Genomic DNA, 13788 nt, shown 5'->3' on the forward strand with positions numbered 1-13788 from the left:
AATTGTGATCCAATGTCCAGCTGCATCAAAATCACCAAGGGTGTGATTAAAAAATCTATTGAGTCTAAATTTCTGGGGAGTGGATCCTGTTGAATCAGAACTATTCACGTGTATCCACTGAGCCCTATGAAACACCCAAATTTCAGAACTATACTAGACCAGAGCATCTCAGATTTTAGCAGGCAAAAGAATCACCTACACAGCTTATTACTACACAGATCATTGGTCCCAAAGTTTCCAATTTAGTGGATGTGGGCTGGGACTTGAGAGTTTGCATTTCTATCAAGCTGCTGGGTTACACTGATGTTGCTAGCCCTGGACCACATTTTGAGAACCATTGTGCTGGGTACTGCTACTATGCTGTGGTAGTCATGAAGAAGATAATACTGTTTAGGTTAGTTTTGGAATTTTTATAATATTCTTTTGTCTTGTTAATTTCATTATAAATTATCTGTATGTGGAAATAATTGTAATCATTTCTGTTTTCTTTTCAACTACAACATTCTGACCATTTCTGTGTTTTTTACATAATCACTATTATATTTACATTTAAGAGTTGTATCACACCCTTTCTCTGAGTCTTAAGATGCTACAAATAAGGGGGGAGGGCCTGGAGAGAAGGTGAAGGGATTAGAAAGTGCAAATTAGTAGATACAATATAATCACGGGGATATGAAATACAATATGGGGAATATAATCAACAATCTTGTAAAGATCATGTAAGGTGCCAGATGGGTACAGGATTTATCAGGGGGAATCACTTCATAGACTGTGTAAATGCCTGCCAATGTACTGTATACCTGAAGCTGAAGCAGAATAATATTGTATGTCAACTATAATTAAATATATGTAAAACTAAAACCTAAAAAAAAACACACCCCTCAAAAACAACAACCACAACTATTCTCTATTATAGTGTATTCCTAGGTTAAATATTTAGAAATTATAAAAGATTGACAAAAATCGAAAAAATTATATAATCCTATCATGGGCCTTTTCATCCTAATTAAACAACCTGAAAAAAAAAAGATGTTACAAATAATGTGTGTTACTGCTTTATGTAGGTTAAAAAGCAAGGTAAGGAACTGTTGAGTCCTGTGATCATTTAGGAAGTAGAGATAGCACTTTTTAAATTAAAAGGAACATAATCTAAAATCACATGAATCATCTGGCTGTCACTCCAGACCCTATGGATCCCCCCTCCCCATCAATGGATGGTTGCTTAAGCATGAGGCCAGGTACAGTAAAATACTTTGACTAGGATATGTAGCAATTATTCTGTGAGTTGCTGAAGTCCTGGCTCACCAGAGAAAGCCAGCTGACACAATTCTGCCTAAAGGGCTTTTCAGCAGAGCATCTGTTTTTTTGATACACTTTGCCTATTAATTTTTATCTCCAATGTGTTGGAACTGAGAAAAAAATTCTCCTCCTTGATGCCTCTCTGCTTATTTTTCATGTAGGTATCATTGATGTTTCTATAGGGCATATTCCCAGGAAGCAAGAAATGGCCTTTTTTCTTTAACATTCTCTTTGCTTAACTGTGTATTTATTAATAGCAGATTAGATAATCTTGAAGATATCTTCCAACCTTTTGTTTCTAAAATTCTACCATATGTAATTTTATATATATATATGTGTGTGTGTAGTGTGTGTGTACACACACACTACACACACACACACATATAATTTTTTCTCTCTCTCTTTTTTTTTTTTTTTTGGTGGTGATGGAAGGGGGAAGTGTTTATTCCTCCAAGAGAAACACATAAATGTGTACTCAAAAAATTTTATTCTTAAGTTTTTTCCCCTATGTCATAACTGTATTTCAACAAAGATATAATTAGAAATGTTATTTTCAGAGATAATCTATTTCATTAGCGTCACAGGACTTTATCAGGCCAAAGAGCATTGACATAGTGAAGCCACTTCCACTCCTATCAAATATACCAAAGACCTTCCCATGATGAAACTCAGAAACAATTGTCACTATAGAAACCACAGCAGAGATAGAGATACAGTTTCAAAAGGAAAATACTGCCTGGAACTGCGAGACAGGTAGGATTTTCTAAAACTCTTCAGTCATAAGTTAAACTTTGGTGAAAGAGGAATTTTTAAGAATAGTTTGAACCTGCCTAGGGGTAAAAGAAATAAAACTTTGACACTTTTCTGAATTGCTTATATTAAACAATTCCCCCAGCGTTTTCAGAAGGGATTATACTATGTTAGATCTTGTTGAAGTTGGCATTTTACAAGCCATCAAGATGAAAAAGTAGCATGAACATTGTGTTGATAATGGAAAGATATAATTTTTGCATTTTGTATACACAAAATCAGTCATTTAATTATTGGATTGTTTGTTTTAAATATTTTGTATTGGATAGTGTTATGTTTGAAAGCTGTTTTCTCATTTTAGTTGTATTTTACCTTCTTCCTAATAACATTTTTTTTTTTTTTTGACAAAGCAATGGTGATAATAAGACTCTGAACCTTAAGCAATCTGTTATATTCCTTTGTTTCGGTAATGTCATGCTTTTAGGTTGGTTCAATACAGTGTTGAGGACAATAAATAAAATAACATCTACTGTCTTTGTCTACCTAAACTTAAATAATTTATGCTTGAACTACTGAACAGCTTAAGTAAAGAAAAAAAATGAAATGATGAAATGCAAACACAGAAACTGTTCACCCTCGTAGAATTCCACATCACTCAACCTCATAAATGTCAGTAGGTATCATTTTCTTTTGTTTTATCAACATAGTATTGAACCAGCCTAAAAGTATGACATCAGATTAACAAAGGCACAGAACAAATTATCAAACGTTCAGAGTCTTCTTATTCTTATTTCCTCCCACCTTTCCTTTACTTATTCAGGGTTCAAACAGGAGAGGGTACAATTTACATACTGTTGAGGCCCAAAAGAATTTTGGCTTCAATTTCCCGTGTCTCGTCCTAGAGTAAATAGTTGATTTACGTATTCATTAGAACTGAATGTGCAAAGGAATTATTAATGATGAGTGAGTTATTATGGAGTATTGCCCAAGGGAAGAGAGAACAGGATTAGAGAGCTCTGGTCCCTTCGTTCTACTAGAACTTCTGATAAAAACCTCTTGGCATTGTTGACTATTTATAGCCTTTTTGGGGGGCTATTCATGCATTTTATTACGAAAAGAAATTGGAAATAGCACAATTTGCAATAAATTTTAGCATAGCAGATAGAATATTGAGCACTGAATTTTGGAGTTAATTTTATTGGCATCAGTCACATTTCTGACTAGAACCCACTTCTAAGAAGCACCATGCTGCAGATCACATCTTACCTTAGACTTACTTGATTAGGTGTTGTTTCATTGTTTATTACCAACTCTCAATTATAAACACCATAACAATAAAATATGGCTTCCATAAATGCCTGCTAGAGGAATGAAACGGGAATTGTGTTTCTAATTTGGGATACATGCTTCTTTGAACATTTATGGAATTTTAAATGGTTTGGTGGATATTGGAATAAGGAGAGGTCAGCATTGTAAGGAAATATGGAAGAAACTTATTAGTTAGAGCTTGCAAAACTGAGATACCTAATGAATAGGAATATATTCACTGGCTTGTTTGGTCAGACGCTTTCCTGACAGAAGACATTTGACACAAGCTGATATACCACTTAAGAATTTCAACTACACACACGCCATCAAGTTCTCATATGTTTCCATGAGTATATGATGTTAAAAACAATTGAGTTTATGAACTGATATAATCCATGCATTTTCAACCAGGCATAACTCATCAAGTTCTCATATGTTTTTATAAATGTATTATGTTAAAAACAAAATTGATCAATTAATGTAATTCATCCAATTGATATAATAAGAACCAGACACAGTTTTCATTAATTTCTGCATATAACCTTATACCAATGAATCTTGTATTAAAACAAAAGAGGAAGACACATTGACTGCTTTAATCATCTACAGGAAAACAAATTGAGTTAAATAATTATTGAATGAATGAATAAATGAATGATGGGAGAATTAGAGCATTGGTACTCATAGCACAAAGGGTAGATATAATACTTCTTTTAGTATGAAGGGACATTCAGGAAAACTTGCACTATAATGCCTTGATAGATAGCTCAGCATTGCCATTTACAGGTATTCAAATTTAAGTTGAAAAATAATGTTTTAAATGTAATAGTTGTCTAGTATTGACTATTGCCTACTGTTACCTACTTGTCCTGTCCTTGAACTAGGAAATCTAGGGCATTTAACTCAGTGCCTGACAAACATTTTTTGAAAACTGAGAGAACAAATGCATAAAATGAATCTGAGTAAGTAAATATATACCCATGCTGGTAGTTTTGTTTTCTACTCAAGTGACATGCGCTGGGTGGATGGTACACTGCCTTTCTTGGAAATACCACACTAGAGTGCGCTAGGAGGCATCTCCTGAGCTTCTCCCTTCTTCTGAAAAGAACCCTCCCAACCAGTCTTGCTTTCTGCTGATATAGTTGCTTATTTCTTGTCTCAGGGTGTTAGCTTCAATTTTTCAAATGCATGCAGAATTTCCCAGATATCCTGGGTGCTATGAAGGGATGTAACAGTGCCCTCCTATAAAAATTAATAATGTCTTTTAGCAGATTACACTCACTTGGCTAGAAAATTGTTGGACCATGGCTACTCCAACACAATTTTCCAGTTTTCACCATTAGTTGCCACCTCTCATTCTTGTTCATAGGCAAAACACTGGAGTCTGTCCTGTGTGTTTGGCTCTCCTTTTAACTGGGAAAGAGTAGACACACATGTTGGACCTCTACCTGGTCAGAGGACCATGATTATAATTATGCTTAAAAGAAAATGGGGCAACGATGATTCTAATTTTCTGAGTTAAGCTAGCAAATTAACTTAGTTGATCTTAAGTTTTGTGCCCATGAAACACTTAAACCTGAGTTAAGAAAGCAAATTAACTCAGTTGATCTTAAGTGAGTGCCCATGAGGCATCATAGCACATTATGCAAACCAACCATGCATAAAAAAGCAAGAGACCTGCATCAACCACACCACAACAGATTGCATTATGTCTCCACAAAAGGAAATCAGAAGTGATGGAAAAGTTAAAGGAAAATGTTTTTCTTTTCTCAACATGCTATTAATTAAATTATTATACAAAATAATGTCTTTTGAATCTCCCATATTGTTTCTGTTTTCTCTTCAAACAAATGCTGGCTTTATTGTCTTAAGGTGTCTGGAAATTGTTTTCTTTGGAATTTGATTTGTATCTCTGTAATAACTATAGAAGGATACAAATACTGTTATTCTAGGCACATGTACCCGGTGACTAAAAACTTTGGAGGTAGGGTGCAATAAGTGTACAAGTATTTAATTACTTCTGGCATTGTGATTGGAAGAATGATTCTAAATGATTTATCTCTTGAACTTCTACTTTTGATCTACAAAATGAAATGACAACACTTGACATAAGTGAACTTACTCAGGTAGATGTAGCCAAAAGCAACTCATATAATTTTAGGTACACACTGTGGACGTTTAAAAAATATTGTTGGCTTAATGAGGAACAAAAGTACTTCATGTGCAAAGTGTTTAATGGATATATAATGTAAGCCATATATGTAATCTCAAATTCTCTAGTAGCTACATTAAAAAAGTGGAAAGTTGAAATTGATTTTAATAACATATACTTCACCTAATATATCCAAAATATTTTCATTTCAATGTGTAATCAATATACACTTTTTGTGAATTGTTGTACATTTTTTAATCAAGCTCTTTGAAATTTGTCATGTTTTACACTCCCAGCACATCTCAGGTTTGACTAGCCACATTTCAAGTGTTCAATAGCCACATGTAGCTAGTGGCTATCATATTGAGAAGCCCACTCCTAGAAAGTAGGTGTGTGCTAGCTACACATGTAGAAATGGTCACCAGCCCAATCTCCCCAGTGATTCTTCAAGTATATGCGGGGACTTGGTCACCAAATTGATGGGTTTACATCAATGGCTCTCCACTAGGGCTGTGTTTCTCCCCAGAAGACATTTGGCAATATCTGGAATATTTTTAGTTGCCACAGAGGTCAAGGATGCCACTAAACATCCTACAGTACACAGGATGGCCCCTCACCAAAAAGGATTTTCCAGTCCAAAATATCAGTAGAGCCAAAGCTGAGAAACTCTTGTTTATACAGAACTGACTGTTGGATAGTAAATTCTGTGACACAGGGTTTCTATGGAGCTGTGTTTTATCTTCTTTATTGGAAATCTCTGAAAATGTGACGACTATCTACATTCTGTGATGGTTGATTTGCAGCCCTCTGAAGACCACAGGCTAGAAAATATCTCTTGAGATCTTTTCTGTCTCATAAATATTTGAAATGCTTGATAAATATTATACTTTTTAAAAAATGAGAAACAGATTACCAATTACCTACTGAGCCTAAGGGGCATATGTAAAATCAGAAGCTGGCGAATGTCAGTGAAATCCTTAAGAGACTTTGACATACAGCCCAAAATTTGGAGAACTAAGTAGTTGAACCAAGTTGCCTTCTGGTCAAGTTTCTGGACTTGGTGGATAGATAACCAGCTTTAAGATCATACGAGGAGTTTAGAAGACACTACCAAGTCCATAGTTTTGATTTTTTAGGCTAATGACACTTTGGTCAGTCAAGTTTAACCAGGCACATTTGTCTTTTCCTCGCTCACTTCCCCCTTCATAATTTAAGCGTTTTTTGTAAAGGATTTTGGGAGGAGCCTAGGTCTTCTATTGACTGATAGACTCAGAATGAGTCCAGGATAAAAGCAAGTTGTCTGAGCTCTGCAGGGGGAGTTTCTGAGGAGCTACCTTTGAGCATGCTTCATGTGACTTAACAATGTTACTCTCTTTAACTCATGTGACATTAATCTCTATACTAATCAGTTAAAGCAGGAAAAGTAATGATTATTTAGGCCAAGAACTCACAGGATGAAATGTTATTATAAGCAGATTAATGAAAATAAAATCTGGAAAAACAAACTATTTTCTTAGTGCTAAAGATACTGTTTTTCGTTTTCTATTGCTGCTTAACAAACGAACAAATGATTTAGTGGATTAAAGCACCAAACATTTGTTATCTTATTTTTCTGTGGGTCAGGAGTCTGGGTATGGCTTAGCTGGGTTCTGCTCAGTATCTAACAGACTGAAATCAAGATGTCCACCAAGACTGCAATCGATCTGAGGCTCAGCGTCCTCTTCCAAGCTCAGAATCCAGTTCCCTGTGGTTGTAGGATTGAGGCCTTCAGCTCCAATCTGTCATTCCCTGCCACATGGGCTCTCCACACATGGAAGTTTGCTTCTTCATGGCCAATAGGAGAGCATCGGCTTCAATTATCTCAGATTTCTCCAATCTCTAACTTCTAGACTTTCTTTTAAAGCTCATATGATTAGGTTAGCCCAACCCAGCCCAATCTCCTTTTTGATTTACTTATAGTCAACTGATTAGGGACCTTAATCACATCTGCAAATCATTTCACCTTTACGGTATAACTAATAGTGATATCTCCTCATACTCACAGGTCTTTCACACACTCCAGGTGAGAAGTTTAGACAAGAACTGTACACCACAGGGCGGGATCTTTGGGGCCACTTTAGAATTCTGCTTACCAATAATGAAATAGTTTAGTTTATGTGTGTGTTTGGTATTTTAAATTTCTAAATACCATTGGAATGTAACAATAGAAATAAACATTTTAATATGCAAATTTCTCTTTATTTTTTCTTTTTTCTTTTTCTAGTATTTCTCGTCTAAAATTCTATCTTCAGATTTTTATATATTCAGATGTTTTAGCTCAATAGTCTTTGTTCTTTTTCCTTTAGAGAAATTTAACCTCTTTATATTTATTATCCTTCATTGTCTTTACATTTATTGTTATCTTTTACTAAATGTTTTTATTTATGTTATTTCAATAGTGGATCTGAGAATGTTATATTCCTTTATATCAAACACTAACTTATCTATGTTAATATAGTTTAATAACTGTTTTATTTTTTTCACAAATATCAGCAAATAAGTGAATTTGAAATTTCACGCAGGATCACATATCTATATCTACATATGGAATCTAGTATTTGTGGTGAGCTACCCTCAGCTCATGGCATAACATCTTGATTCTACCATCACTTTTAATTAATTAAACAAACATGTATTAGGAATCTACCATAGGATAGGCACTCTGTTGAAGATACAGAGATGGGTAATAAGTAGTCTGTATTCAAAGATCTTCTAGGCAAACAAATTATTGCTAAAATCATGGTTGCCAAAAACTGAAAGCAGTGGTGTAACAAAAGAGAAATTTACCAACTTTGGAAAGAGGTTCGGAGAGTCTTTATAGAGGAGATCTTTGAATTGGATCGTAAAGGATGAATAAGAGAAATTCAGGTTGATGATGGAGAAGACATTTCCAGAAGAGGAACCCTTACACTGCAAGAGTTCAAGGACTGTATAATTTGTTATGGCTAATGTCCATGGGTTTGTATTGGGAGATTAGAGAGAAGAGATAGATAAGGATCACATCATAGAGAGTGTTTTATTCATGCTATTGTTTTTAATTTTCCCTTGAACAAAAAACAAAAATTTAACTGATTATAATAACACTATAAAATATTTTAATCAAATAAATGTATGCACATGATTGCAAAATCAAATAGTAAGAAAGACTTAAGATGAAGAACCTTTTCAAACCTCAGTTTCTGTAGAGTCAAAATTTTTAAATGCTGCTCTTGTGGTTGGTCATTCAGCACTTTTGTAATTTTTTCTTTATTTCGAAATAATATCCTTCTTATGCAATATTTTACAAGTAAGTTTCTTCTAACAGTTGAAAAATGACATTTTTACGATTAGATAAATCTGTTCTATGATCACATTTTCTTATTTAATATAGCTTTTTTGGGTCTTTCTTGGAGTTTCTAGTTGCCTTGATTTTTTCCTTGCACTTTCTGGCTTTGGCACATCATTACTTTTTTTTTTTTTTTCCCTAAAATTGAAATTTACTATCTGTAGTCTGTGGACTTTTTTTTCTAGGGTCTTGGGCACTCTGTTCTCATACTCAAACCTGGTCTGATTGTTTTCTAACCATGCAATCTAGTTGACATTTTGAAACTTTCCGTTACTGATGGCTCTGACTATATCCTTTGTTTCTTATTTTTTGTCTTCCTCTTTGATTATTTTTTTTTTGTTTGGTGCACATTCTCAAGTTACTGCCTAAGAAAGTTTCTAAAGCCTTGCAAATATTTCAATTTTATCTTTATACTTGATTGATGGCTTTGCTGGGCTATAGAATTATAGGTTGTGAATCATGTAGTCTTAGAAGTTTGAAGCGAATATGTCACTGTCTTTAGAGATCTAGCACTGCTAAAGTGACCTCTGATGCCAGACTATTGTCATGTTGTAAGTGGCCTGAACTTTTAGGATCTTCTCATTACCATTGAAATTTCCCAACGACCAGTTTGGGTGTGGGATTTTCATTCATTCATTCATTCATTCATTCATTCTACTCTAGATTTAGTGAGTATTTTTAATTTAAAGCCTGGTCTATACGTTCAGCTCTAGGAAGTTTTCTTTTACTATTTTTTGAATACATTTTTCTCTTTTCCATTTTTTGTTTTATTCTTCTTGGAACTCCAATAATCTGATGGTGTGCTTTCTGGAATGATCCATTTATATATCTTATCATTTCCCTCCGTACTTTCTTCCTCATATTTTTAACACTATAGTTAGAATAATTTCTTTGATTTATATTACAATTCATCTGTTGGACTCTTTTAGAGGAGAGGAAAAATCATAGTTTTTAGTTTTTAAGAGTTTTTCTATATTCAGTTTATTCCTTTCTAATAATGAACTCTTGAATTTCTCTACCCAAGTTTTCTTCTGAGACAGACAGAAAGACAGACAGACACACACACACACACACACACACACACACACACACACACACTAACTCTCAACACTCTGTGCAAGGGGATAGGGAAATATATATAGGGGTGCCAAAAAAAATGTATACAAGTGGACACTTTGGTCAATGTTGCTCAAGCAGTAGTTCGCCATAATCAGAAATGTCTGGATGCTGATGGAAACCACTTTGAGCACCTCTTGTAATTGCAGAAGTCAAATGTGACTTGTATTCATTTTTTGTTATCAGTGTATATTGAATATTACAATTTTAATGCAGTTCTCCTTTCTTAAAATATGTATACATTTCTTGGCACCCTCTGTATGTATATGTATACATAATAGAACTTTTCTTTTTCTATGGCGACATTCAATAAACACCCCTATTGTCCATCTGATGTCTTATTCCCTCCTTCCATCACATACACAATCTTTGAATTCAAAACATTTTCAGCTTTTGCCAGACTGGTCAACTGTCTTCCCTGTTGCAGTCTTCTCCAGAGTTGGTCTGTGCTGTGCTTCAGAACACAATGAATGCTCTTTCCATTTACATACTATTGACATCTTCCAGGACTGTGTGGATCGCATGTCCCCTCCTCATCTCTTTGTTAATGTTGGACTGTTTCTTATTCTTTACTATCAATTTGGTGGATCCTCAAAAGAGAAAGGAAAGTATTACATCCTCAGTGTATACCATCTTGAATTAAGAGTCCCTGCACAGATATCCGTGTTAGTAAGAAAACAGTAAGGTCATATTCTCTCTGAAGATAAATTTTTCCATCAGTAGTATGAAGCAGGCATTGAATAAAGGACTGATAAAACACTAAAACAGTCATGTGAAGATGGTAATAGTACAAGAAAAGAAGAGTGAAGAAAAAAGCCAAAGCAATTCTGTGGAGAGGGTTAAGGGACAAATGTGAAAATTGCTAAAGAGGAGAAATTATAGGATTAAAACAAAATCAGTTTTGGACACATATAGACTAAGCACTGACAACTTTCAGGTCCTGCTTTTGGTTTAGTGATCCTGACAGACAAGGTTTTTGCTTTCATGAATCTAATAATCGAAGGGAGGGTGATATAGGAGATAAAGTAAAAGTAAATAATAAAAATGAATAAAGGTATCAATGCAGGTCCATAAATTGAAACAATGTCCCCTCTGGTGAGGGATGTTGCTAGTGGGAGAGGCTGTGAGTGAGTGGGTGCCGGGGGGGGCAGATGGGAAATCTCTGCCCCTTCCTCTTAATTTTTCTGTGAACCTAAAACTGCTCTAAAAAATTAAGTCTCTACACAAAGTAATACAGAAAAAATAATAATAAACAAAGTAGTAAAATAGTGAGGAATTTCACATAAATGCTATGAGCAAATAATATGGATGAGTATGATAAAGAGTCTTGGAGCTACTTTAGTTTGGAGTGCCAGAAGCAACCCTGATGAGAAGTGACATTTGGGTTGCGACCTGGATGATGAGGAATCAAGGATGAGGAGGTCTGAGAGAAGAGCATCCCATGCAGAGCAATCACAGATTCAAAGCTCTGAGGTCGGGGCGAGCACGCCATGGTCAAGAAGAAGGAAGGCTGGGGCAGAGGGGCAAAGGAAAGAGTGGTGGCGGGAGTGAAAAATAGGCAGGGCAAAAATGCATGGGATGCTCTATTTCTCCTTTGCATCTCACACAAAATTTAGTCTGATTTACTTGCTCTGTGTTAAGGGCTCAATCAGCATTCCCTCACTTAATTCATATAGTAACAGTCCTTTGATTGGTTGTATTAGTCCCATTTAACAGGAGACATTGAAGCAGAGTAGATCAAATGGCTTGGCCAAGATAACAGAGTTAGAAAGTTATAAAGCTTAGCCTCAAGTGCTGTATCTCGCTCCTGTTTCACGGGGTGTGTGTGTGTGTGTGTGTGTGTGTGTGTGTGTGTGTGTGTGTGTGTGTTTAAATCTCAGTATGTTCTTTACTTTGGCTCTCATTACTCCAAAACCTGAAAACAAGACAAAGAAACAAAAACTCATAGACACAGACAACAATTAAGTGGTTACCAGAGGGTAAGTGAGGAGGAAGGGGTGGTAGAAGACGGAAAAGGGAATCAAATGTATGGTGACAGTAGGAGAAGTGACTCTGGGTGGTGAACACACAATGTGATATATAGATGATGTATTATAGAAATGTACACTTGAAACCTATATAATTTTACTAACCAATGTCACCCCAATAAATTTAATTAAAAAATAATTAGGGTGAATTCATTTATATTTGTTTGAGACTCTTCTCTTGATGATTTTGTTCCTGCCTACCTTTATTTAGTCTACTTGTGCCTGTACTGCTTGCTTTTTTAATTTACATTTTTGTTAAGTTAACCTTACTTCTTATCTGTGTATTCTTTTTTTTTTCCTTTATTGCAACCTGTTTTATTTCTTTTTTTAAAATTTTGTTTCCTAAGTGAGCCCTCATTCTAGATGACAACATCATTTGCATCAAGACATTAACTGATTTTTGGAGTGGGATAAAAAGGCCAAATGTCTGAAAATGTTGTTTTCATTTATGTCTAATTGACCAGATTTAGTAATGCTCAATTTCTGATGGAGTCTGATATTGTGTCAGAATAATTCAGATCACCCTAAATATATGTGATGTCTAACTTGTGAAATATTAGGTTGGTGCAAACATAATTGTGGTTTTTGCAATTGTTTTTAAACTTTTAAAATGCAATTACTTTTGCATCGATTTAATAATATATAATTCATTATTATCAGAGAGAAACAAAGGGAATCACAAAATATGATTGCAAACCACAGATTGTAGTTAATTTATTTTTTAAGTTCAAAGATACAATGCACCTAACTTATATATTCAAGTCTTATTTTTTTTTTCTTTCCAAAAATAGAAAAGATGCCCAAAGTGGCCAAATGTGGGAGAGAGAATAAATATGATTTCTTCTTTGGTTGTGAACTTCGTCTCTTTGATGTGACTCAGGTAATATTATATGCATTTATTCTTTCACTTAGTTTAGACTAAGGACATGAAGCTTCACCCAGGATATAACTTTTGCAGGCCTGGCACATTTATGATGCCAGGTTAATATCACTTGGCATCAATTTTGGGTTTTGCATAAAATATAAAGAATACAGAATTTACCTCATTTATGTATTTCCAAGATTTTGAAACTTTTGTAGTATTTTGTGTATACTGAATCATTACTATAAATAGCAACTGGAATACTTCATAATGTAAGGGTTCTATCATTTTATATAAATAAGGTGAGCTATTTCTTGACAGAAATGTAAAAGCCTCAAATAAAGAAAGAATGCACAGGTTGACAGAATGAAATATTTGTAATACAGGAGATTCTGCTTTGGAGGATCGTAATAGGATTTTGTGGTGAGTGTATGTATCTGTGTGCATGCGTGTATACATGTGTTATTGTAAATTCTGGCTTGAAAGGCAAGATATACTAGTCAGACTGGTTCCCAAGCACAACTATGTCATGGATTTGGTGTTTATACAACATATAACTTTACCAAAATTATCTTAATAGCTACCTTGGAATAATAGAATTGGGGGTTGTATTTTGTCTTCCATTGCAATTTCTATTACATAGGTAAAACTTTATTTTCCTACAACTTGTTCCTTTTTATTTTATTGAATTATAATTGAAGGACAATGAATGACATATTTAAAGTTTACAGTCTCAGCAGTTTTGCCATATGCACATACCCTTAAAGTCACCATCATAATTCGGACAGAAAACATGTCCGTCACTGCACAAATTTCATCTCCGTCTCTCTTTCCTCACTAACCCGAGGAAACACTGACTTGCTTCACAACTTACAAATGAGTTTGTATGTTCTAGAATATTACACACATG

The sequence above is a fragment of the Rhinolophus sinicus genome, chromosome 14 (assembly GCF_057876585.1).
Source record: "Rhinolophus sinicus isolate RSI-liver-muscle chromosome 14, RSI-T2T, whole genome shotgun sequence".
Classification (NCBI taxonomy): Eukaryota; Metazoa; Chordata; class Mammalia; order Chiroptera; family Rhinolophidae; genus Rhinolophus; species Rhinolophus sinicus.